We start from the raw sequence: 24,302 nt of genomic DNA on the forward strand, positions 1-24,302 counted from the left end.
AAGTGTCAATTTGGATAGAGGAGGTTGTCTACTTGGGACATCGAGTGTGGGGAGGAAGTGTAAAACCTCTTGATGCTAATATTGAGGCTATTCAGAATTGGCCTGTGCCTCACATCAAGAAGTAAGTTCAATCCTTTGTGGGCTTGGCTGGGTATTATCGAAGGTTTGCCCCTCATTTCAGTAGCATGGCCAAACCCCTAACTGATCTTTGTAAGAAAAGTCAGCCTAATCAAGTTCAGTGGTCTGACAAGTGCCAATGGGCTTTTGATGCTTTAAAACCTTTAATTAATTATCCAGTCTTGAAAGCTCCTGATTTTTCTACACCATTTGTTGTTCAGACTGATTCTTCAAATGTTGGTATTGGTGCTGCCCTATTGCCCTATTGCAATTTGATGCAGGAAGAGATTTGCATCCTGTTGCTTATCTCAGTAACAAATTTTTGCCCCAGTAACGTAATCTGGCTACTATTGAGAGGGAATGTCTGGCAATCTAGTGGGCCTTAAACAGATTGCGCCCCTACCTGTGGGGTCAACATTTCCATGTACAGACTGACCATTCGCCATTGTGTTGGCTCTAAAAGAGGAAAAACTCCAACCAGAAGTTGTTGAGATGGAGTTTGGCTTTGCAAGATTTTGATTTTGCTGTCACTCACATTAAGGGGCGAGACAACGTTGTTGCTGATAGCTTGTCTTGGGCCTATGCTCCAGATGGCTGATTTTATGGCTCTGTTGACCTGTGTTATGACTTTGGATTTGAGTATTGGATTACCTTATTTTACTTTTTCTTAATCTTTTTATTCACTTTTTAAAGTCCTTTTTAGACTTTTTTTTTCTTCTATGGGTATTTTATGGGTCCTTTCTCTTAATTTTTTTTAATCTTTGAAACATAGCTTTTTTAAGGCATAATCAAAGACGTAGCCTGACATGCTTGGGGGATGCATTCAAATATTTCTTTTTAGAAAAGTATTTTAAGCTGTCTTTTTCCTTTTATTTTTTGTTAGTTATTTTTTCTTTTCTTTTGACCTGTTTTGGCCAACAATGAAACAGAGGTGTTTGAACCTTTGGTGTCATCTTTTTGAAGGAGGAACATGTCAAGAATGCCTGATTTTTAAAATGGCTCTGTGGCAAAGAATTGTGGGGATTTCATCTTGTCTGAAATGGAGCCTCTGTGAAGAGCAATGACTTGCATTTTTTCACAGCTGAAGCTAGTTAATTAGGCCCAAGCAATAGCACCTGCTTATCAGTAGAGACTGGTACAATCAAGGCCACAGGCCTGGGAAGCTTTGGGGAGTACGTGCCAGTTACGCGCAAAAACTTCAGAAGTATTTCATCATCTGGGAGCCCCCTGATTGGCTAATTAATTCTTGGCTGTTGCTAGGATTTTTCCCATAAGTATAGGATTCAAACTTTAGCCTTTGTTCCCCTGGGTTCCATCACGCTATTGGTGTTACCTGTGTGGGGGTTCCGTTTTCCATCTGCTATCCAGGCTATGCATCTCCCGGGAGATGTGGAACTATGAGGTTATTCAACTGTTACCTCTTTGTAAGTATAGAATAAGCTATATAGTTTTGTTTTGTGACTGTAACTCTCTGTATTTTACCTGGCCCTCTGAGTTTGGGTTTTAAGGAACCATTTTGCTGCTATTTTTGTGCGCTTACATTTTATTCAATAAAGCTACTTCTTATTTACCAGTGTGTGATCATTTCAGGAGGAGTGTGGCTCTGAATCTGGTACCTTGGGCATTTGCCCACAGAATACCATGTATTTGGTTATTTGCCTAAGGCTCCAAGACAAGGAGTGCAATTTTGGCTCTTGTCTGTTGGAATCCTTGGCAGGTCTATTTCTGGCAGTGTGGGTTTCCCCTTGGCCCAGAGTAGTTGACCAGTTTAAGGGGTGGTGGCAGTCTACCTACCTTGCAGCATTGTTGTTAGTTACTCAGCCCTGGTAAAGGAGGCATAGGTTGTGCCTTGTCAGGATCAATTGCCCTGGATTTGGGAATGGAGTCCTGGGACTGAACTGGGTCAGGTTTATGACAGGTTCATGACAAACACCAGGGCTGAAAGTAGTTAATACGGGTAGCCACTTTGCAACTACCTCTGTCCCACCCCCTGGGGGAATGGGTCACAGCTCAGGTGAGTTCAGATTTGACAGCAATTGTGATGGGGCACTGCATAGAGCTGTCCATGCCAGGCTCCTTAAGCAGCTCATAGAGCATCTCCCCACTGATGTTTCTGATGCATTTATTTATTTATTTAAAACATTTCTAACCCGCTTTATCTTTCCAGAAACTCAAAGCGGCGAACAATTTCAATATAAAAACATAAATACAATATACATAATAAACTATAATCACTTACAAAAAATAAATATACTAAAACTACATAGTAACATATACGTTATCATAATCTATTAAAATTAGAACATTACCATTCCTCATTTAAGTTAAACACCATTTCTCCTTAAAAAATTTCCTATTCTTATTCCTATTCCTTATTTAAGTTGAACGCCACCCGGAATAGGAATGTCTTAACCTGGCAACGGAATGCCAAAAGCGAAGAAGTCAATTGCACCTCAACTGGTAATGAGTTCCAAAGTGTAGGGGCGATGACAGAGAACGCTCTATCTCTAGTTCCCGAAAGATGGACTTGTGAAACTGAGGGAATCACAAGAAGGGACTCATCAGAAGATCTCAGGGGGCGGGAGGGTTCATAAAATGACATCCGATCGGACAAATAAACAGGGCCCAAACCGTATAGGGCTTTAAAGGTTAATACCAGCACCTTGAATTGAGATCGGAAGATAACTGGCAGCCAATGGAGCTGTTGTAACAAGGGGGTTGTATGGGTTCGAGGGCCAGCCCCCGTCAGCATTCTCGCTGCTGCACGTTGAACCAATTTAAGCTTCCGAACTGTCTTCAAGGGCAGCCCCATGTAGAGTGCGTTGCAGTAGTCCAACCGGGATGTAACTAAGGCATGTGTTACCTTCGTCAGATCAGACGTCTCTAGAAACGGGCGCAGTTGGCGAACGAGTCTTAATTGGGCAAAGGCGCTCCTGGACACGGCCGAAACCTGAGCATCCAGATTCAAAGCCGAGTCCAGAAGCACACCCAAACTGCGAACCTGAGTCTTCAGGGGGAGTGTAACCCCATCCAACACAGGTAGATTCCCTATTTCCAGGTTTGTCCCACGACTGACGAAAAGCACTTCTGTCTTGTCTGGATTTAATTTCAACCTATTGACCTTCATCCAATCCATCACTGAGGACAGGCACTGGTTCAGGGGTCGGATGGCATCTTTGGCGTCAGGAGGGAAGGAGCAATAAAGCTGGGTGTCATCTGCATATTGATGATATCGGACTCCAAACCTCCGAATGATCTCACCCAGCGGCTGCATATAGATATTAAATAACAAAGGAGACAGAACCGAACTCTGAGGAATCCCACAGGTTAAAGGCCAAGGGGCTGAGCGGGAGTCTCCGAGTATTACCTTCTGCATCCGGCCGTCCAAGAAGGAATGAAGCCAGCTCAACACAGTCCCCCCTAGCCCCATCCTGGAAAGCCGGTCCAGAAGGATACCATGATCGATAGTGTCAAAAGCCGCTGAGAGATCCAGAAGAACCAACAGGGACACACTCCCCCTGTCGAGTTCCCTGCGGAGGTCATTTACCAAGGCGACCAAAGCCGTTTCGGTCCCGTGGCCAGGTCTGAAGCCAGATTGGAGAGGATTGAGATAATCCGTTTCATCTAGGAAACGTTGAAGTTGAGTAGTCACCACCCGCTCCATGATTTTACTTAGAAAAGGCAGGTTGGAGACTGGTCGATAATTACCTAAACACAATGGGTCTAAGGTAGGTTTTTTCAGCAATGGTCTTACAATCGCCTCTTTCAGGCATGCCGGAAGAAGCCCTTGTTGGAGAGAAGCATTAACCAACCCACAAACCCACATGACCAGGCCCCCCGTGGCCTGTTTTATAAGCCAAGAGGGACAAGGATCAAGAGGGCAGGTGGTAGGTCTCATCCCTCCAAGAAGTTTATCTATATCTCCAGGTTGAACAGAATCCATCATAATACAACAAGCAGAGGCCGAAGGTACATCCTTAGAGACTGCATCAATATTGGCGTCCAAGTCGGAGCGGATCTGAGCGACCTTATTCGCAAAATAAGAAGCAAACTCCTGACATCGAGTTGGAGGGTGTTCCACATTATTCTGAGAATAGTCAGGATTGAGCAGACTTTTAACCACTCGAAATAATTCTGCTGGCTGATTGCTGGCCAAAGATATGGAAGTCATAAAAAAAGCCTTTTGCGTAGCTCATCTAGTAGCCAAGTATGTTTTAGAGAATGCTTTAACAAGAAGTCGGTCAGTTTCGCTCAGAGATTTCTGCCATCGTCGCTCTAGACCATGGTCCTTCAATAATGTTGGAACCTATTTAATCCCATTAGTTATTGCCTAACTCGTTCCTTCTCTCATGACAGGTAGAGTATGTAGATAGCACTAAACAGCATTTTAGCACTAATTGCCTTTTCACCAGAATCTCTGGATTGTGTTCAGTTAAGTCCTACTCAGAAACAATTCACTGAAATTAATTAATTCAAGTCTGCCATGTCTGTTAATTTCAATAGGTCTACTCTGAGTAGGAATAGCACTGAATACTTTCCTCTGAGCCCATAGCTTCCTCCTCCATGGCAATTCTTCTAGAGATAATTATGTTAACTACAGCAGCAGGTCTGACCTGTCATTCCACATAGTAAACACTTCTGTGATTTCTAAACTCATCCCTCAGGGGAGATGAACTTTACTCTTTCTCTTCTTGTGAAAACTGGCAACTGAATTTTTTGGGGAAGCCACAATATCTCCCTGCCAAAAAGATACCAAAGATTGGTGTCTTTTTTCCTGTTGAAAGGTCTTTCATCAACCAGGCCTTTAAGGCAATGCACATACATGTGTTGCTGGCAGTTCAGGCATTGGTGTGTTTATTAGGGACATCTAGAATGGCAGGTTTGCATAAATGCTACCTCTGTCAAGACAGAAAGTGATATAAACTATCATGGTCAAGGAACTAGTGCTTAATTTGAGCCATTATTTAGTAGGTTTCAGCACTGTAATTAATTCTGAATGCAAAGGCTAAGTCGTTAAATATGGAAACAATAACCAGGAGGAATCTAGGCATGTGCAAAGTGCATTTCTTTTATCACTGAATAATTACAGTCAGCCCCATGCAGTTTGGGTGCATCAGGTGTAACATGGAGCAGAATTGAACCAAGGTGCCTCACCTTTGAGAAATGAAGTACTGAGAGTTACATCTGTTTCTTAATATTCATAAAAATGGGAGATCAGAGGGGAAATACCCACATCTTCAACTATGATCCAGACACCCCAGCTCAAATCTCACCTCAATGATGAGCTCACCAGCAATGGCTTTGGCAAGCTATTATCTCTCAGTCACAGGCTTTAGTCTGGAATATGTGGGTAAGAACCAGTAAGGTAATGTAACATGAAGCAGTCTGAATGCTTGAAATGTGCTACAGAAATGGTTACTGTGGTCTTTGCAAAGAGATGCAAATTCCAATATGGATTTGAGACAGACATTTGCCATATACATGCCTTGTCCCTGAAAAGATGGTTCTATTACCATCTTGTCATATTTTCTTGCGTTAGAAGCCATGGGAATGGTCTCATGGAGAGTGGCTGTATAATAAAGAGGGATGGAACTAATGAGTTCACAAACTACCAAGTTACCAGAAATAAATTATACCTTCTCATCCCCTCTATATGATTAGCAAAATTTTAGTAACCTACCTCACAAGGTAGGATTTTAAAACATTCTGTGAAGTCTATAGAAAACTGTAGGTAATGCGGGTAAAAGTAGCCTTCAGTTCCTTTTGATAACGATAGTGATCACACTTAGAAAAATTATTGAAGTGGATATCCTGACATTAATTCCTCAGCGATTTTGCCTTTTATTTTCCTCACATGCATGTATTTACTTTCAAATACCTCTTCTAGTTGTTATTGCTGTTTCATAAGCTTCTGGACACTAATACTATTAGACCAGTTGAGAGGGAGAGAGAGAAGCAGGCAGGAATATTTTATTAGTATCATCCAGATACCCTTTTCAAACTTTAATATGCCAGTTATCACACACACATGTCTTTTACAAAGATCCTGCTGCTTTTCGACAACCAGAAAGGTGACAATTACCAGCAGCTAGCAACTTTAACGAGTACACACACAAAGTGCACCTGGCAACAACTTAATATTTACAAACTGAAAGCTCTTCAACAAACCTGAGAAGGCTGCAGATGGAATGATTGTGCTTCTTCTCTGTCTCTTCCACTCTGAAATTTTCTTTCAGAGTAGAGAGCAGAGCTTTTAAAGAGTGTGATTGAGCAATAGTCCCTCCCAGCTCTTTCCTCCAATTAGACTGATGTAAGCAAATCTTGACGGAAAGGATATGAGCTTGAAAATATTTAACAGTCTTATTGCACAGCCAAAAACAACCACCCAAAAGCAAAGTCTACTTAACATGTACTTATAATCTACTTAAATGCTCCCATTTATTACTATTACTCTTTATGTGCCAGTTGTGAAGGCCCAAAGAAAAAGAGTCTCTGTGATATGGATGAGTTGTGTTGGTTGCCGAGCACAGATTAAAGCAGGCAGACAACTTTTAACCTTTGAGCCAAACAAACCAACCATCTCTGTGAACATACCTTACCCACAGAACATACAAAACAGAGTAGTTTATAGCCCTGGGTACTTTATATATTTGCTAGGACTGCATAGTACATAGTGATTTTATCTGTCAAAGATCAGCAAATATAAAATAGAAAGCATCAGAAATGCAGTGTACAGAAAGAAGCAGACTAAAAAAAATGGCAGTACTTATAATATATACACACGTCAGGATAAAAAATCCTAATTTTTTGGATCCACTTTGCCTTGCCTGCCTATTTATCAGTTGAGATTTCAGGTGCTCAAGTCTAGTCACTTTTTCATTTTGTGCATCTGTAGGCAAAGCACAGAAGGAATATAGCAGCCTTTTCAATGAAATTCCTTCTCATTACCGGGCTTTTGATCAGGGACCCCCAACAAGGTTGCTCTCCTCATTCTCTAGGAAACCCAAATCTTTATGAGCAAGGTGAGTATTTTCAATAGTATCAAGCTCAGATAAATTCATACGACTATATACCAACTTGTCTGAACTGCCTTTTACACATATAGGAAAGGAGGGACCTAGGCGCCAGGGGTGGCACCAAATTCTCAAAAAATATTGAAACTGATATATCATGGTTGCTGAGTGCATCTCTGCATTCCTACAAAATTATGGCTGAACCCCACTCCCTAAAGGTGACTATTGCACATACACAGATGCCATTAAAATGCAAGTATTCTACATCAACTACATCATCTATATCAAACATACCCGGGAGTGCCCCATTCAAGAATTTTAGAAGATGCTATTTACACTCATGTTGTGTTGAAAAGCCCTTTGGTTTTGGATAGCTGGATAGAACCAGCTTTTCATGGCTCAATACTAAATTCCAGTTTTTGTCCTTTGCGCTCCCCTTCCGGCATGTGCTTGTCCCCAGCAGAATATAAGACTATGGGCCCTGCATATCATATTCTTGATCATGGGCTAGTGGGGGTAGGGAGGGTTATAATAAAAGTCCTGGTGCGCTTTTGGGATATGTTTTGTTATTGTCCTGATTTTTTCCCTTATTCTTAGTTGTCCTATTAATCTTTTGCTCAGGTTTCTGCACAGGGCTGCAATCTAAGAGCTTGAAGAGTTTCTCAAACTCCATTTTCTCATACCATGTGCGTTATTAATATTTTTGCTGTTCTTCAAATTGTTGTCCCCCTTCTTTCTGTCAGCTCTCTTATGCACCTTGTTTAATGCAGCTAGATGGTTTACTTGAAACTTGCTTTCACTAAATCCTATCTCCAGGTTATCTCTATCAGGGCCTGGGCTAGCTTTTTTTATATATATTTCTGCAAGATTAGTTAAGAGTTTATTACTTTCAGCCAAAAAGGATTTTATTTGTTCAGTGTCTTTATCATAAAAAGCCACCATTCGATTAGTAAGCCATTTCCATCTGTTGACTCCTGCTGTTGACTAGCAGGGCCGGCTCCAGGCATGCAGGGGCCCTTGGTGTGTGTGTGTGTGTGTGTGCATGCATGCGTACATGCGTGTGCCCCCCCGCGTGCCCCCCTACCTGTATAGTCTTTACCATTGCCCTTAATGAAGATGGCAGCCACGGTTTCCCTAAGGGGAATGAAGCCTCCGCCGCCATCTTTGTTGATGGCACATGTGCGTGCTATGAGCGCACATCTCTGCCATCAACTAAGATGGCAGCAGCAGCTTCAGTACCTTAGGGAAGCTGCAGCCGCCATCTTAATTAAGGGCAATGCTAAAAAGCCAGCTGACAGGTAAGTGAGGGGTGTGGGGGGGGAACGGATCGCAGAAAGGGAGCGGAGGGCCCGTCAGGGGCCCGTCAGGGGCTCCTGTAGCTCCGGGGCCCTTGGGCCAGTGCCCAACCTGGCCGCCCTTTAGAACCAGCCCTGTTGACTAGGGAGCTCTTTCTTGTTTACTTTTCTTTCATCGAGAGCCAACTCCATAATTTGCTTTAGCATTAATTGATCTAGCTGGTTATCTTGGTTATCCTTTGAAGGTGGATGAGTTAACCCTTGGAGTGCTATGCCCTCAGTGAGAGTCAGCTCAAATGCAAGATTAACAGAGGCAGTATCCTCTTTGAAATCTTTCATGTTCCCTTTAAAGTCCATAGTCCAGTCCAAGATAAAATTTAGGGAGTGTGAAAGCTCCTCTTCCACATTCTTATCTTCCTTCGAGCCTGCAAAAAACTGAGTGATTTTCGTTTGAGTTTCCCGTCAGTTTAAAGGGCCATTCTCGATAGAGTTATAATCCCTAGGGCTCTATAGCCCATTCTGTTGAGCACCATTTCTTTTAAATTCTTTAACTGCAATTAAATAAGGTAAGGCAAGTACTCTTGGCCTTCAGGTGTTTGTATCTAAACCCAATAGTTTGATAGTCCACACTTATTTGTACCATCCAGTTTGCCAACAGCTGCTGACCCATAACTTTTTCTGTTCTCAAATTCACAGTCTCCTTCTCAGTCTTGTTGTAACTTGTAACTTTGTTGTAGCACTCTTCAACAGCAGTGGCAGAGATAGCAGCTAATGAAGGAAGGAAAGAGGGTAGTATTTCAAAAATTTCAGAGTATGCCAGTTCAATTCAGTCAATTCTCTTATCAGTAAGCGATAAAACAAAGGGGATAATGTGAAGCAAAAATAGTTGTTAAAATTGTTTCAAAAGAAGAGCTCCATGAGTCAGAAAACTACCGTAAATTAACAGCAAAGCCTTATGGAGCTCCTAGCAAGACATCTGCTCAGGCCAGCGGCGGGCTTGATCAGATCCTTTACCAATACTACAGAAGATTACAAAAGGAAGACAAAGAGAAAACGAAAAGATGCAATGGAAAAAATAAAGAAATAATCACCAACATTCCTCTTACAGGTTACATTATACAAAGAAAGATGTTTGTGTATACAGAGGTCAAAGAAGAGACATACATGTGGGATTGCCAGCTAGTCACACCAGTAGGTCATGTTTGCACATTCATGCTCACTGCAGAGCCAGCATCAGGGCCCAACCTCTTCATAGGTTAGCCCTGTGCACAGAGGGAATGCATAAATAGGGCTATGCATTCACCTGAGAGATGCAATGTGCATGTGTGAGAGAGATTGTGTGTATGAGATAATGAGTATGTGTGGGGGAGAAGTATTGGAGTTTGGTAAATATATATAGCAATGGAGTGCAGACAAAAAGAGTCTGGTGGTTGGAAGAATAAAGTACCCACATGCTTGTGTTAGCCATGCTTTTGGCTTAGTGTTACATATGAAATAGACAAGGGAGAAAGAGAGATTATATCGATCATCATCTGTCTCTATCGCCTATCCATAAAATGCATAAATGTTTGTGGAATGCTTAAATCTTTGGGTTGTATTCAACTACTGTAAGTCCTACAGAGAGTAGACCCTTTGAAATTTAATGAACCTAAGTTAGTCATGTTTATTAACTTCAATGGGTCTTCTCTGAGTAGGACTAGCATTGAATACCACCAATGACTACAAACATTTATACTACAACTTCAGCTGTAATCAGGTCATTTCATTGAGTAACATGCTCTATATGTATTTTGAGATTTCTGCTATGAGTTCACTTCATTTGCAGTCTCCTGCTTCATTCACTTTGAATTATTTACTCCATCATGTTCTCTTAATTTGCACTCTGTGATAATTAGTCTATGTTCCAGGATTGTTGAAAACCAGTTTACCTCACAGCTTTAACTCTCTTGTACAGATCACTGAGATAACATTTGAATGCTTTTAGTACACAAAAAGCACAGTACAGTTGTGTGGAGTTCCCCTTTAAGACCTCTTTGAGTCAGCTGAGCGTAATAGCCAGCTGAATTATGTCTAAGCCTAGGTATACTCGTTTTACTTGTACTTAGAATAAAGTTTTTTTATCACCTACTTCTTGCCTTGCCTCTTGGACACAACATATTTAGCAATGAAGGATGGCTCTTGTATCACTGAACCCACTGGTCCCTTTTTTTCAAAGTCCAGGAGAGCCTCCAAGTGCATTCTCCATTTGGATTCAGATGTTTGAAAACTATCTGCTTGCAGTTAATGACATAGAAATCTCTGAAGTAAGGAAATGCGCATTGCTTATCTACTGTTTGGGAGTTGAAGGACAGTGTATATTTTATACATTCCCTCTTGTTGATGATAAATATGAGACACCATGCATGGCTTTGAAGAACGTTTTTGTGCCAAAGCTGAACGTAGTAGCTAATTGCTACAAATTCCATCAGCGTGAACAGAAACCGGGGGAGTCTACAGTACAATATATTGTTGCTCTAAGAAATTTAATTCCTGTAATTTTGGTGATATGGCAGATGAGATGATTAGAGACTAGTTGGTTGAAAAGACAACTATGCCTTGTGTACGAGAACACCTACTCCTAGAGCAGCCTTTCCCAACCAGTGTGCCTCCAGATGTTGTTGGACCACAATTCTCATCTTTCCTGACCATTGGTAATGCTGGCTGAGGCTGATGGGAGTTGTGATCCAACAACATCTGGAGGCACACTGGTTGGGAAAGGCTGTCCTAGAGACTGATCTTACATTGGAGGAAGCTATGACTATAGCTACCCAAATGGAGACTGCTTTGGCAGAAGACAAAAGAATGAGCTCAGATAATGGGGGTCTGGTGCATAGAAGTTCTTTTGCAAGACAGACAGAGGATCCCAAAGAGAGAGCCAGCCGGAAACAGCTGATGCATCAAAGTCAAAGTGCACTAAAATGTTGTTTTCGTTGTGGGTCTTCACAACATCCTACAAGTCATACAGAATGTCCTGCTAGGATGGCTCGTAATTATTGCAAAAAAAAAATGGGACACTTTGCCAAAGTATGTAGGAATAACCAACAAGTACATGCAGTTACAGTGCCAGATGTTACTATGTTGAGTGTGGACAGGATTAGACCCTCACATCTTGCTTAAAAAATTATGTGTACTGTTAATATTTCTGCTACTCCTGCAGGAGTGCCAAAGAACATTGAATTAATGCTGGATACTGGTTCAGCAGTTTCTATATTTCCTGAAAAAGTCTATTTGAATTACTTTGGGAATGTGCCACTTACAAAACCAAAATTGCAGTTGGTGTGTTATTTGAAGAACCAAATTTCTGTATGTGGATGTCTGCCTGTAAAAGTGACTTTTGGGCCATGTTGTGCATCTGTAGAGTTTTATATTGTCCATAAGGGCACTCCTATCCTTGGCAGGGAGATATTTGCTGCACTGAATCTTAGAATAGTTGATGGACAAGTTGTTCCTCCTCAGTGAAGTGTTACTGCAGTGCAAACATAAATTCCCAAGCAAATGTAAGATCAAGGTGAGGGTAAATTTGGTTGTGCATATTCATAAAGTTAAAATGAAACAGAATGTGATACCTGTACGCCAAAAGCTATGACATTTACCATATGCAGTGAGAGATGCAGTATCAGAAGAGATTAAGAACTAGGTACAAAAGGATATTATTGAGGAGATTGATTCCTCAGAATGGGTTTCACCTACAGTAGTGGTGAGGAAGAAAAATGGTGGAATCCGCCTTTGTGTGGATTTGAGGGAGCCACATAAAGCCATTGTGATTTATAGCCACCCTCTTCCACATATAGAAGAAGTCTTTGTAGAACTTTAGGGAGCAAATATGTTTTCTACTCTTGACTTGCAGAGTGCATATCATCAAGTCATGCTGCATAGAGATAGTAGAGATCTTACAGCATTTATTACACATGATGGATTATTTCATTTTAAACATGTCCCCTATGGATTGCCATCAGCACCTAGCACTTTCCAAAAAATGATGTCATCAATTCTTAGGAATGAGAAGGGGTTCAGTGTTATTTGGATGATATTATTGTGTATGGTAATACTCCTGAACAGCATGAGAGTAATTTACAATCTTTATTAGACTGTATTAGTGCAGCAGGCTTGAAGCTTAATTTGGATAAATGTAAGCTTAGACAAACTGAACTTTCTTTTCTGGGGCATATAATTTCACTACAGGGGTTAAAGCCTGACCTAGATCATGTGTTAGTAATCCTAGAGGCACCTGTTCCTAGAGATATGCAAACCTTGCATTCCTTTTTTGGACTGACTTCATGGTATGCCAAATTTATTCCAAATTATGCATCTGTTGTGGAGCCTCTTGGGGAATTGTTATGAGGAACCTCAAGTTTGATTTGGACAGCAGGTGCAGAAGTCAGTTTTGAGAAAGTGAAGGGCCTGATTGTTAATTGTCCTGCACTTGCATTATTTAATCCTGCATTACCTGTAATTGTGACAACAGATGCTTCTGATTATGGACTGGGAGCTCTACTTACTCAACTTTGTGTGCATAATACTGAAAGGACTGTGGCATTTGCATCAAGAACACTTACTTAGGCTGACAGGAAATATTCAACTATTGAAAAAGAAGCACTTGCTTGTGTTTGGGCTACAGAAAAGTGGAGGACATATTTATGGGGTCGTGGCGCAGAGTGGCAAGCGGCGGTAATGCAGCCGAAGCTCTACTCACGGCCGGAGTTCGATTCCAACGAAAGGAGGAAGTTGAATCTCTGGTAAAAGGGGTCGAGGTCCACTCAGCCTTCCATCCATCCGTGGTCGGTAAAATGAGTACCCGGCATACGCTGGGGGGTAAAGAAAGGCCAGGGACGGAACTGGCAATCCCACCCCATATATATGGTCTGCCTAGTAAACGTCACAAGACGTCACCCTAAGAGTCGGAAACTACTCGCACTACAAGTGTGGGGACACCTTTACCTTTTTTCTTTGTACATAAATTATGTACTGATCACAGGCTTTTAACATCATTATTAGCTACAAAAGGAATGTGACGAGTAGGAAACCATATTGCCAGATGGCCAGCAAAATTATTTTCCTTTACGTATGTAATGGAGTATAGACCAGAGTCCCAAAATCTGACAACTGATTGTTTATCTTGGTTGCCTTTACCATCATTTACCATCTTGCCCCCTGGCCAAGAAGAGGTGGTAGAGGAGGCCTTTCTCAAACAAATCTCTGAAATCTCAAGGAGGCAAGAAGTAGTAGTGATGGGGGACTTCAACTACCCAGATATCTGCTGGGAGACAAACTCTGCGAAGCACAAAGCCTCCAACAAATTCCTGATGGGTCTTGCTGATAATTTCCTCTTTCAAAAAGTAGAAGAAGGAACAAGGGGATCGGCAATCCTGGACCTGATCTTAACTAACACGGACGAATTGGTCACGGGAATTAAAGCAGTCGGTACCTTGGGGGAAAGTGACCACGTAATGCTGGAATTCGGGATTCTGGGGAAAGCCAAAGAAGAATATAGTCAAACATGGACCTTGGATTTCAGGAAAGCTGATTTTAACAAGCTCAGGGAAATGATGGGTAGGATCCCGTGGCTAGATAGACTAAAGAAAAAAGGAGCCCAAGAAGCGTGGGAGTTCATGAAGAACGTATTACAAAAAGCGCAATCGCAAACAATTCCAAAGAGGAAGAAAAATGGAAGACATCGGGAAAAGCCAATGTGGCTACACGGAAGACTGGTGGAGGAGGTAAAAGTAAAAAAGAGCATGTATAAAGAATGGAAGGAAGGACGCATCACCAAGGAAGAGTACGGACGAGCGGCTTGGGCTTGCAGGAATAGCGTAAGGAAAGCTAAAACCCAGAACGAGCTGAGGCTGGCGAGGGAAGCGAGGAACAACAAAAACAGGAACAACAGGCGGTGGTGAGACCGCTCCTAAAAAAACCCTCCTTGGACCCTGATAATTTGGACAACTATAGGCCGGTAGCAAATGTTCCATTCCTGGGCAAGGCCCTAGAGCGTGTGGTCGCTCGCCAACTCCAGGCTCTCTTGGATGAAACTGATTATCTGGACCCATTTCAATCGGGCTTTCGGCCAGGGTTTGGTACAGAAACGGCCTTGGTCGCCCTGTATGATGACCTCTGTCAGGAGAAAGACAGAGGGAGTGTAACTCTGTTGGTTCTCCTTGATCTCTCAGCGGCGTTTGATACCATCGACCATGGTATCCTTCTGGAACGACTTACGGATTTAGGAGTGGGAGGCACTGCTTGGCGGTGGCTCTGCTCCTATCTCGGGAATCGTTTCCAGAAGGTGATGCTGGGGGAACATTACTCGAGTCCCTGGGTACTCCAATATGGGGTCCCGCAGGGTTCAGTTCTGTCCCCCATGCTTTTTAATATCTATATGAAGCCGCTGGGCGAGGTCATCAGGAGTTTTGGAGTGCGTTTCCAGCAATATGCTGATGATACGCAGCTCTACTACTCCTTTTCACCTTCGTCAGGTGAGGCTGTTGATGTACTAGACCGCTGCCTGGCTGCGATAATGGGCTGGATGAGAGCTAATAAACTGAAACTCAATCCTAACAAGACTGAGATGCTGTTGGTGGGAGGGCCCTCTGCCCAGATGGTTGATGTTCGACCTGCCCTAGATGGGGTTACACTCCCCCTAAAGGAGCAGGTACGTAGTTTGGGGGTCTTATTAGATCCGCTCCTGTCACTTGAGGCTCAGGTAGCCTCGGTGGCACGGAATGCATCCTACCAGCTTCGGCTGGTAGCCCAACTACGACCCTATCTAAGCAGGGAGAATCTCGCCTCAGTTATCCATGCTATGGTAACCTCTAGATTGGACTACTGTAATGCACTCTACGTGGGGCTACCTGTGAAGACGGTTCGGAAACTTCAGCTAGTGCAAAATGCTGCGGCCAGAGTTCTCACTGGGACAAAGAAATTTGACCATATAACACCTGTCCTGGCGCAGCTGCACTGGCTACCGATATGTTTCCGGGCCAGATTCAAAGTGTTGGTTCTTACCTATAAAGCCCTAAACGGCATCGGACCGCAATACCTGGTGGAACGCCTCTCTCGCTATGTACCTACCCGTTCACTACGCTCGACGTCGAAGGCCCTTCTCCGGGTCCCAACTCATAAAGAGGCCCGGAGATCAACAACTAGATCTAGGGCCTTCTCGGTGGTGGCCCCCGAACTATGGAATGCCCTCCCAGACGAGATACGCCTGGCGCCATCTCTGTTATCTTTTCGGCGCCAGGTAAAAACCTACCTTTTCGCCCAGGCATTTTAAACATTTTAAATTTAATATTTTAAACCTAATATGGATCTTAATTTATAAACTCAATGGCAATTCTATTTCAGATTTTTATCATGTTTAATGTTTTTATAATTGTACTATATTTTTCACACTTGCTCATATTTTAATTGTGATTTTATTTGTTGTACACCGCCCTGAGAGCTTTCTGCTATAGGGCGGTCTAGAAATATAATAAAATAAAATAAATAAATAAATAAAAAGGGTTTTTTCAGATATGTTTGAAGCAAGAGAAAGACCAAGGAAATGGTGGGACTGCTGCTCAATGAGGAGGGCAAAATGTTGACAGATAATGAGGAAAAAGCAGAACTGCTCAACACCTATTTTGCCTCTGTTTTCTCCCAAAAAGGGAACAGTGTGCAACCTTGCATCGGTAGCAATCTCAGTATGGGGTTGGGATTGCAGTTCAAGATTGATAAGGAGATAGTCAGGAAATACCTAGTTAACCTAAATGAGTTCAAATCTCCAGGGCCTGATGAACTGCATCCCACAGTATTGAAGGAACTTGCAGATGTACTCTCAGAACCTCTTGCCATCATCTTTGAGAAATCATGGAGAACAGGAGAGGTGCCGGAGGATTGGAGACGGGCAAACGTCGTCACGCTCTTTAAAAAGGGTAAAAAAGAAGATCCGGGGTACATGCCAGTCAGTCTGACTTCAATACTGGGAAAGATATTAGAACAGATAATAAAAGAGTCCATTGGCAACTATCTAGATGACAATGCTGTGATTAGAAGGAGCCAGCATGGGTTTGTCAAGAAAAAATCCTGTCAAACTAATCTCATCCCTTTTTTTGATAGGGTCACTAGCTTAGTAGATGGTGGAAATGCTGTAGATGTCATCTATCTAGATTTCAGCAAGGCGTTTGACAAAGTCCCCCATGACCTTTTGATTAGCAAACTCGTCAAATGCAGACTACATGGAAATACTGTCAGGTGGATTCACAACTGGTTGGAAAACCGTACTCAAAGAGTGGTCGTCGGTGGCTCTGCTTCGGACTGGAAGGAGGTCTCGAGTGGAGTGCCACAGGGTTCTGTCCTGGGGCCGATACTCTTCAACATTTTTATCAATGACTTAGATGATGGAGTGGAGGGAAGCCTTATGAAGTTTGCGGATGATACGAAACTGGGAGGGATAGCTAACACAATGGAAGACAGGAATAAAATCCAAAGGGACCTGGATAGACTAGAAAATTGGGCTGAAATTAATAAAATGACATTCAGTAAAGACAAATGCAGGATTCTGCATTTAGGCCACAAAAACAAAATGCACGGGTACAGGATGGGAAATACCCGGCTTAGCAGTAGTGCGTGTGAGAAGGACCTTGGAATTGTAGTGGATCGCAAGTTGAACATGACCCAGCAGTGTGATGCTGTGGCAAAAAAGGCAAACGCGGTTTTGGGCTGCATCAACAGAGCTATAGTTTCCAGGTCGAGGGAAGTAATAGTCCCACTATATTCTGCATTAGTCAGGCCTCATCTGGAATACTGCGTTCAGTTCTGGGCGCCTCATTTTAAGAAAGATATAGACAAGTTAGAGAGGGTTCAGAAGAGGGCGACGAGGATGATAGCCGGTATGGAGAACAAGTCTTATGAGGAAAGGTTGAAGGAACTTGGCATGTTCAGTCTGGTGAAGAGAAGGCTGAGGGGTGACATGATTGCACTCTTTAAGTACCTGAAGGGCTGTCCCATAGAGGAGGGTACAGATTTGTTCTCTGCTGCCCCAGAGGGTAGGACTAGGTCTAATGGTTTTAAGTTGCAGGAGCGTAGATTCAGATTGGACATTAGAAGGAACTTCTTGACAGTAAGGGCAGTTCGGCAATGGAACCGACTGCCTAGGAAGGTGGTGGGATCCCCTTCGCTGGATTTCTTCAAGCAGAGGCTGGACAGCTATCTGTGGGAGATGCTCTAGCTGTGGATTTCCTGCTGTGAGCAGGGGGTTGGACTCGATGGCCTACAAGGCCCCTTCCAACTCTATGATTCTATGATTGAAATTCCATTGGAAGGTAATGAAGTAGTAGTTGCATTTATTGCTACTACTCTTAATGCAGTTACACAAGAGCAGTTTTATCTGCATGTCTGGCATGCCCAATCCAACAAAGGTTACAAGAATTCTTGGCAGGCAGATGGCCAAATAATCAAAGGAATCTTGACCCTGCTTTGCTGCCTTATTTTAGAATAAGTAATGAATACTCTTTGCAAGGGGGTTATTTATTATGGGAAACACACCAGCTACTTGTCCCAGAGGAATTACAATCAATGTTCATATGTTTGGCACATGATACCCATCAAGGGATTGTTAGTACTAAACAGAAACTGAGAGATTTGTATTGGTGACAGGAATGGACTCCCAAACTGAGGCAGCTATAAAATTATGCATTACTTGCCAATTACATGATAAGACAGCAATAACTCATGCATCACCACTACAGCCTGTTCCATTCCATACTAAATTGAATGTGGCTTGAGTTTTAAAGTCTAACCCAGATAGACTCTCCAAACCTGTTATGAAGTTGTTGAGGAAAAACAAAAGAAATCTAAAGGGTATACAGACTATTGTTGGGGTGGTAAGGAACAACAATTTGAATGTTATTCTTTTGTTCGAATTAAGAAACCTGGAATGTTACAGAAGGGAGAATATAGATTTACATCTTCTCGTAAAGTTGTTGAAAGAAGCCCTTATAAACTTTCCGATGGTTGTATGTGGAATGCTTATTTGGTTCCAGTAGAGTATAGAAGGGAGGCAGATGAGCAGTCTGTGTTAGATTTTTTTCCATGTTACCAACATTGCAGACAGTATCAGAAGCTGTCACAGATCAACCACAGAATGAACCAGAAAGACGGCCTGTCCGAGTTAGATGACCACCTATTTGGACTAAGGATTATATTATGGGGATGTGAGAGTATGTGGGTTTCTTATGAGAAGGAGAAATGTGGAGTTCCCCTTTAAGACCTCTTTGAGTCAGCTGAGAGTAATGGCCAGATGAACTGATGTATTTCATTAAAAAGAGGTGGGAAGCATAGTGAATTATGTCTAAGCTTAGGTATACTCATTATGCTTGTTTTGCTTGTACTTAGAATAAATTTTTTTTATTACCTACTTCTTGCCTTGCCTCTTGGACACAACAAGTTGTAAGTATCACTGAGATAATATGCGAATACTTTCAACATCTTTTTATTTTTAATTGCACAGTAAGGGAATATATGGACTCCTTAATTATATACAAAATGGTGGTTGCATCATGACATAAGTGATATTGCAAGTTGCAATGCAGCTGGCTAAGCAGCATGAAGAATAGGCCACTGTGGCTGAGTTATGCTTCCCTCCCAGCCCAAGATCAGGGAACACAGGCACAAGGTGGCTGCAGAACTGGAGCCCCCCTGCATCCTATCAGTTATACTATGACATCCTCCCAATCTAGAAGAGAAGAGAGACAGCTGAACATGGGAAACTGAGTTAGTCAGGAGGCTGTACCTGTCAATATGCTCTTTTCCCCTTGGTGTGGGATTCAGGTAGGAATCCTACAGCTCATGTCCCTGGCTCATATGGGAGAAGGGAAAAGAGGTGGGGAAAGCATGTGAAAAAACATGGTGTCACATGGCTTGACTCCAAGTGCTATAAAGACTTTGTTGGCTTTCCTTTAGCGTCATTTCAAGAATTAATATCCTGCCAGGCAACCAGAGGATGTGCTTCTCAAAATTGAAGTTTGGGAACACTGGAGACTGTGTTTACAATTGATATGCTACAGAGGTGGGCACCTTAACTTACCATTTCCATGGTTTTTGGTGCATGAGTCAATCTGTTTGCTCTTAATTCTTCTTTAATGTAGTTTTTTAAAATAAAAAAATCCTTGAATATTCACGAAAGCAGGATCAGTCTTTTTTGCTTCCTAGTATCTTCCCCCCCCCAATAATCTACTATCTCCCAGCTCCACAGGTGTTTGGGGGTATTCTTAAAAAGATTAAATAGAGCTGGTTTATTACTTTCCTGTGAGCCCTATGAACATTCTGTAAAGTAATCTGTAACAACTGAGTGGCTGTATACTATAGTCAGCGGGGATTTTTCACATTCCGCAATGTTAAATGGAAAATATCCCCCCATGCCATTCTGAGGCTTCCCATAAGCTCATTTCAAAACAAAACCTTACAAAACTTATAGTCCTGAACTCAGAAACGCTTGCTTAACAACCCTCTCAATTTTCATGGTGATACACAAAACAGTCAGAGAGAATCGAGAGTTCAAAGTCTAAAGAGAGAGAGAAAAAACTCAGAGCCCTTTTGGACTTTTTTCTCTGAGAGTTCTCATAATTTGTTGAAATTCATTAAAAATCAGCCATGTTCACAGAGTACCTGTAATTCTAATACTGACCTTGCCCCATACGCTGACCTTCATCTACTGCAGTTTAAAAGCTAAAAAAATGCCTGGTTGATTTTTAATTAATTTAAGAAATTTTGGCTGGAAGCCTGTTATAACGCGGGGCATGCTCAGTAAGGACCAACTGTCAGTGTTCTAAAAGCCTCACGGCTGCTGGGCTTGGCTAATCAGAGGGCCACATCCACACCAGACTTGATTTCACTTGAGACAGTCTTGGCTTCCCTCAAAGAATCCTGGGAAGTGTAGTTTGTGAAGGATGCTGACAGGAGACTCCTATTCCCCTGAGAGAATGGTTAACAGTCAGCCACTCTGATTGTAGCTCTGTGAGAGGAACAGGGCATCTCCTAGCAACTCTCAGCACCCTTCACTAACTACACTTCCCAGGATTCTTTGAGAGAAGCCATGATTGGCTTTGAGCCATGGCTTTGAGAGAAGCCATGATACATTCTTTTAAATTGTTTTTAAAAGATGTGTTTTTAAATTTGTATATTTGTTTTTAATGTTTTTAGTTATTGTAAACCACCCAGAGAGCTTCGGCTAAGGGGCGGTATATAAATACACTAAATAAATAGATAAATATATAATGATTGTCCAAAGTGTAATAGAGGCCTGGTATGGATGTGGCCAGGGACAGCTTTGTTTTAAATTTGGGTGGGAGGTAGGGTTGCCAGGTTCAGGGCCTGAGACTGATCCTGTATCTTTAGGAGAAGAGAAAGTCAGCCAAGTGCCGGTGTTCTTGCAACAATGTAATGGGAAAAACCACAAGGTAGAATTGTCCCTTTACCCCTGTCCAACTCTGAAAGATACAGAAGACGTCTTGGTTGCCAGGCTCAGCCTGGTAAGTTTTACCTATCCTAATCATGATTGCATAGGAGTATATCCAATTCAACTCAATAATCATACAAATGATCAGACCTGCCTTTTCCCTCCTTACCCTTTCCTCTCCCTTCCTCCTCCCCTCCCCTCCTCCTTCTTCCACCTTCCTTGCCCACTCCAGCCCTCAGTCCCTCCCCCACAGTCAGTTTTACCTATCCTAAGCATGATTACACGGGAGTAAATCCCACTGAACTCAATAAACATGCAAATGACCACATCTGTCCTTCTTCTCCCCTCCCCCTCCTGCCTGCTCCCATCCCAGTCCTCCCCTCTGCCTTTCCACTCCTCCCCCTCCTCCCTTCCCCATCCCCTGTGGTCAGTTTCACCTATCCTAAGCATGATTGCCTGGTGTGTGTGTGTAAATCCCACTTAACTCAATAAGCATGCAAATGATCAATCCATTCTCAGCAAACTTGCACAGGATCCCATTTCTTACCTCCTGGATTAAAAAGCAGGGAAATTCACTAATAGGCAAAAAACCTTGCGGTTTAAGAATGTACCTATAGCCCACAGCTATTCTATCAAACTTTAAAAAGCAGGGAAATTAGGCAGCTATAGTGCCATGAAGCTGACTGGGTGACCTTGGGCCAGTCACTGCCTCTTAGCCTCAGAGGAAGGCAATGGTGAAATCACCTCTGAATACCATTTACCATGAAAACCCTATTCAAAGGGTCGCAATAGGTGGGGATTGAAGGCAGTCCATTTTCATTTTCAAACATGATTGCATAGAAATAAATCCCACTGAACTCAAAAAATATGCAAATGATCAAACCCACCCTCCCTTCTCCTTCCTCCTGTCCCCTCCTCTTGCCCCTTCCCTCCCCCTTCCTTTGCCCCTCACTCCCCATCCCCTTCCAATCCCCTCTTTCCCCTTCCCCTTCCCCTTCCTCCTCCCACCCTTCCTCCTCCCCATGGTCAGTTTTACCTATCTTAAACATGATTGCACGGAAGTAAATACCATTGAACTCTATAAGCATGCAAATGATCAAATCTGCCCTCCCCTCCACCTTCCTTTGCTCCCCTCCAATACGCTCCTTCCCACTCCCCCTCCTCCTCCCCCATGGTCAGTGTTTCATATCCTAACCAAGATTGCATAGGAGTAAATCCCACTGAAAATAAGCATGCAAATGATCAGACCTGCTTTTCCCCTCTCCTCTCCTCTCCTCTCCTCTCCCTTCCTCCTCCCCTGCCCACTCCATCCCTACCTACCTACCTCCCCCCCCGGTCAGTTTTACCTATCCTAAGCATGATTGCATGGGAGTAAATTGCACTGAATTTAATAAACATGCAAATGATCAAACCTGTCCTTCTCCTCCCCTCCCCATCCTGCCTGCTCCCCTCCCAGTCCTCCCCTCCCAGTCCTCCCCTCTGCATTTCCTTCCCTCCCTCCTCCTCCTCCTGCCCTCCCCATCCTCTGTGGTCAGTTTCACCTATCCTAAGCATGATTGCACGGGAGTAAATCCCATTGAACTCAATAAGCATGCAAATGATCCATCCATTCTCAGCAAACTTGCACAGGATCCCATTTCTTCCCTCCCGGATTAAAAAGCAGGGAAATTCACTAATAGGCAAAAAACCTTGCGGTTTAAGAACATACCTATAGCCCACAGCTATTCTATCAAACTTTAAAAAGCAGGGAAATTGGGCAGCTATAGTGAATGCACCAGGGGAGCAGGAGACCTGACCTCCTCTCTGAGATATTGTACTGCCCTACAAAGTTGTCAAAATGCAAAGACAATTTGGGTTGGTCTTTCACAGTCCAATCCACTTGCTGTGTAGCTTGGAAGAATTTGGTAAAATGTGATTCTGAGCATATGGTGAGTGGTGGCAACACCTGCAATCAGCCCAAATAATAGAAAGAAGACATGTGCTGTGCTGATCTTGTTTTAGCAGGGAGGAAGCAACATTATTAAGACAGTTGATATAGTTCAGATGGTCCCTTTAAATATGTTTGATTTACTTTGCAATTTTAGTGAAGTTTTCTATAGGAAATCATTTTCTTTTGCTTTGTTTCTATGAATATGTGAAGTACAGCAACACTTTGCAAAATTTATACTAAAAAAACTCCAAACATAATTGTGGAATAATGGCACTGACTTCTGCAAAATAGTCTCCAGTGGACCTCAGAAGTGTCTCAATTTGCACAAAACAGTGGGAGGTGAAATATATTCTAGCAAAATTCTAGGTGTGCTCTATGTTTTTAATTGATCGTGAACACCTTGCCTTAAATGAAGTGGTTTAAACATAGCAGGCTGAAAACATGCATCCTCTTTTTTCCAACAACTAGAGTCATTGCTAAAGTAGCAGCATCTTGTAATCAGTCTGATTTTACATTAAACTACAGTTTCAGGTCCAATTGTTAATGCACCCAAAATAGAAGTAGAGCATAACCTCCAGTTTGAAACACAAAAGGCTGTCTTCACCATCATATGATATTGACCAATAAAAAGACTTTGAAATTAATAAAAATAAATTTAACACAGATTTCTAGGATGAATAATGAGGGAAATAAAATTTTCTAGTTTAGATTCTCTGTAGAAACATTAGTAACACAGGAAAGAAGTAAAGTAAGAAGAACACCAACAAACATACAAAAATATAATTCTCCATCTTTGGAGATGGCAGGTGTTGCCACCACTCACCATATGCTCAGAGGCACATGTTACCAAATTCTTCCAAGCTACACAGCAAGTGGATTGGACTGTAAAAGAGCAACCCAAATTGTCTTTGCATTTTGACAACTTTGTACGGCAGGACAATATCTCAGAGAGGAGTTCAGGTCTCCTGCTCCCCTGGTGCATGCACTATAGCTGCCCAATTTCCCTGCTTTTTAAAGTTTGGTAGAAATATCTGTGGGCTATAGGTACATTCTTAAACCGCGAGGTTTTTTGCCTATTAGTGAATATGATAGTTAGTCACTGTAAGTACCAGCGGGATCAGTAAAATTCACAAATGCAGTGAGTGTGCAGCTGAACTGATTTATATAATATTAGTATGGATAGTAGCAGCCTTTAAGTTTGCTTTGTATTCAGTGTGGGGCTTCGATAAAGAATTCACATTGCTTTGACAGAGCTAAGGAGATATAGCTCCACAGGTCAGTACAGGGCAATGTTTTTGTGTTTTTCTGGGGGGATGAGAGAGTTTTATGTTTAAGCTGCTTTGTAATGGCATTACAAGATAATGTTCAATTTGAGCCATATAGTATGGTTTTATAAGATGCCAGTCTGATGTTAATGATCAGGGATATATCATAATGAAAGATTTTTTAAAATGTTTTGTAAGTGATTTATACAGAATGTA

General features: G+C 42.4%; 1 protein-coding gene across 3 annotated transcripts in view; it reads right to left on the reverse strand.

Moving 5' to 3' along the window:
* LOC133364424 (flavin-containing monooxygenase 5-like) overlaps window positions 1-6,387 on the reverse strand; it is a 68,011-nt gene extending 61,624 nt beyond the window's left edge. The window contains exon 1 of one of the 3 annotated variants that reach the window (XM_061584926.1): window positions 6,286-6,387. The gene's annotated coding sequence lies outside the window, so the exon portion shown is untranslated. The remainder of the gene's footprint in view (window positions 1-6,285) is intronic. The other 2 variants (XM_061584934.1, XM_061584932.1) reach the window with 2 other exon arrangements.
* Window positions 6,388-24,302: the final 17,915 nt, after the last annotated feature.

This window comes from Rhineura floridana, chromosome 1 (assembly GCF_030035675.1).
Source record: "Rhineura floridana isolate rRhiFlo1 chromosome 1, rRhiFlo1.hap2, whole genome shotgun sequence".
In the NCBI taxonomy this organism is placed as follows: domain Eukaryota; kingdom Metazoa; phylum Chordata; class Lepidosauria; order Squamata; family Rhineuridae; genus Rhineura; species Rhineura floridana.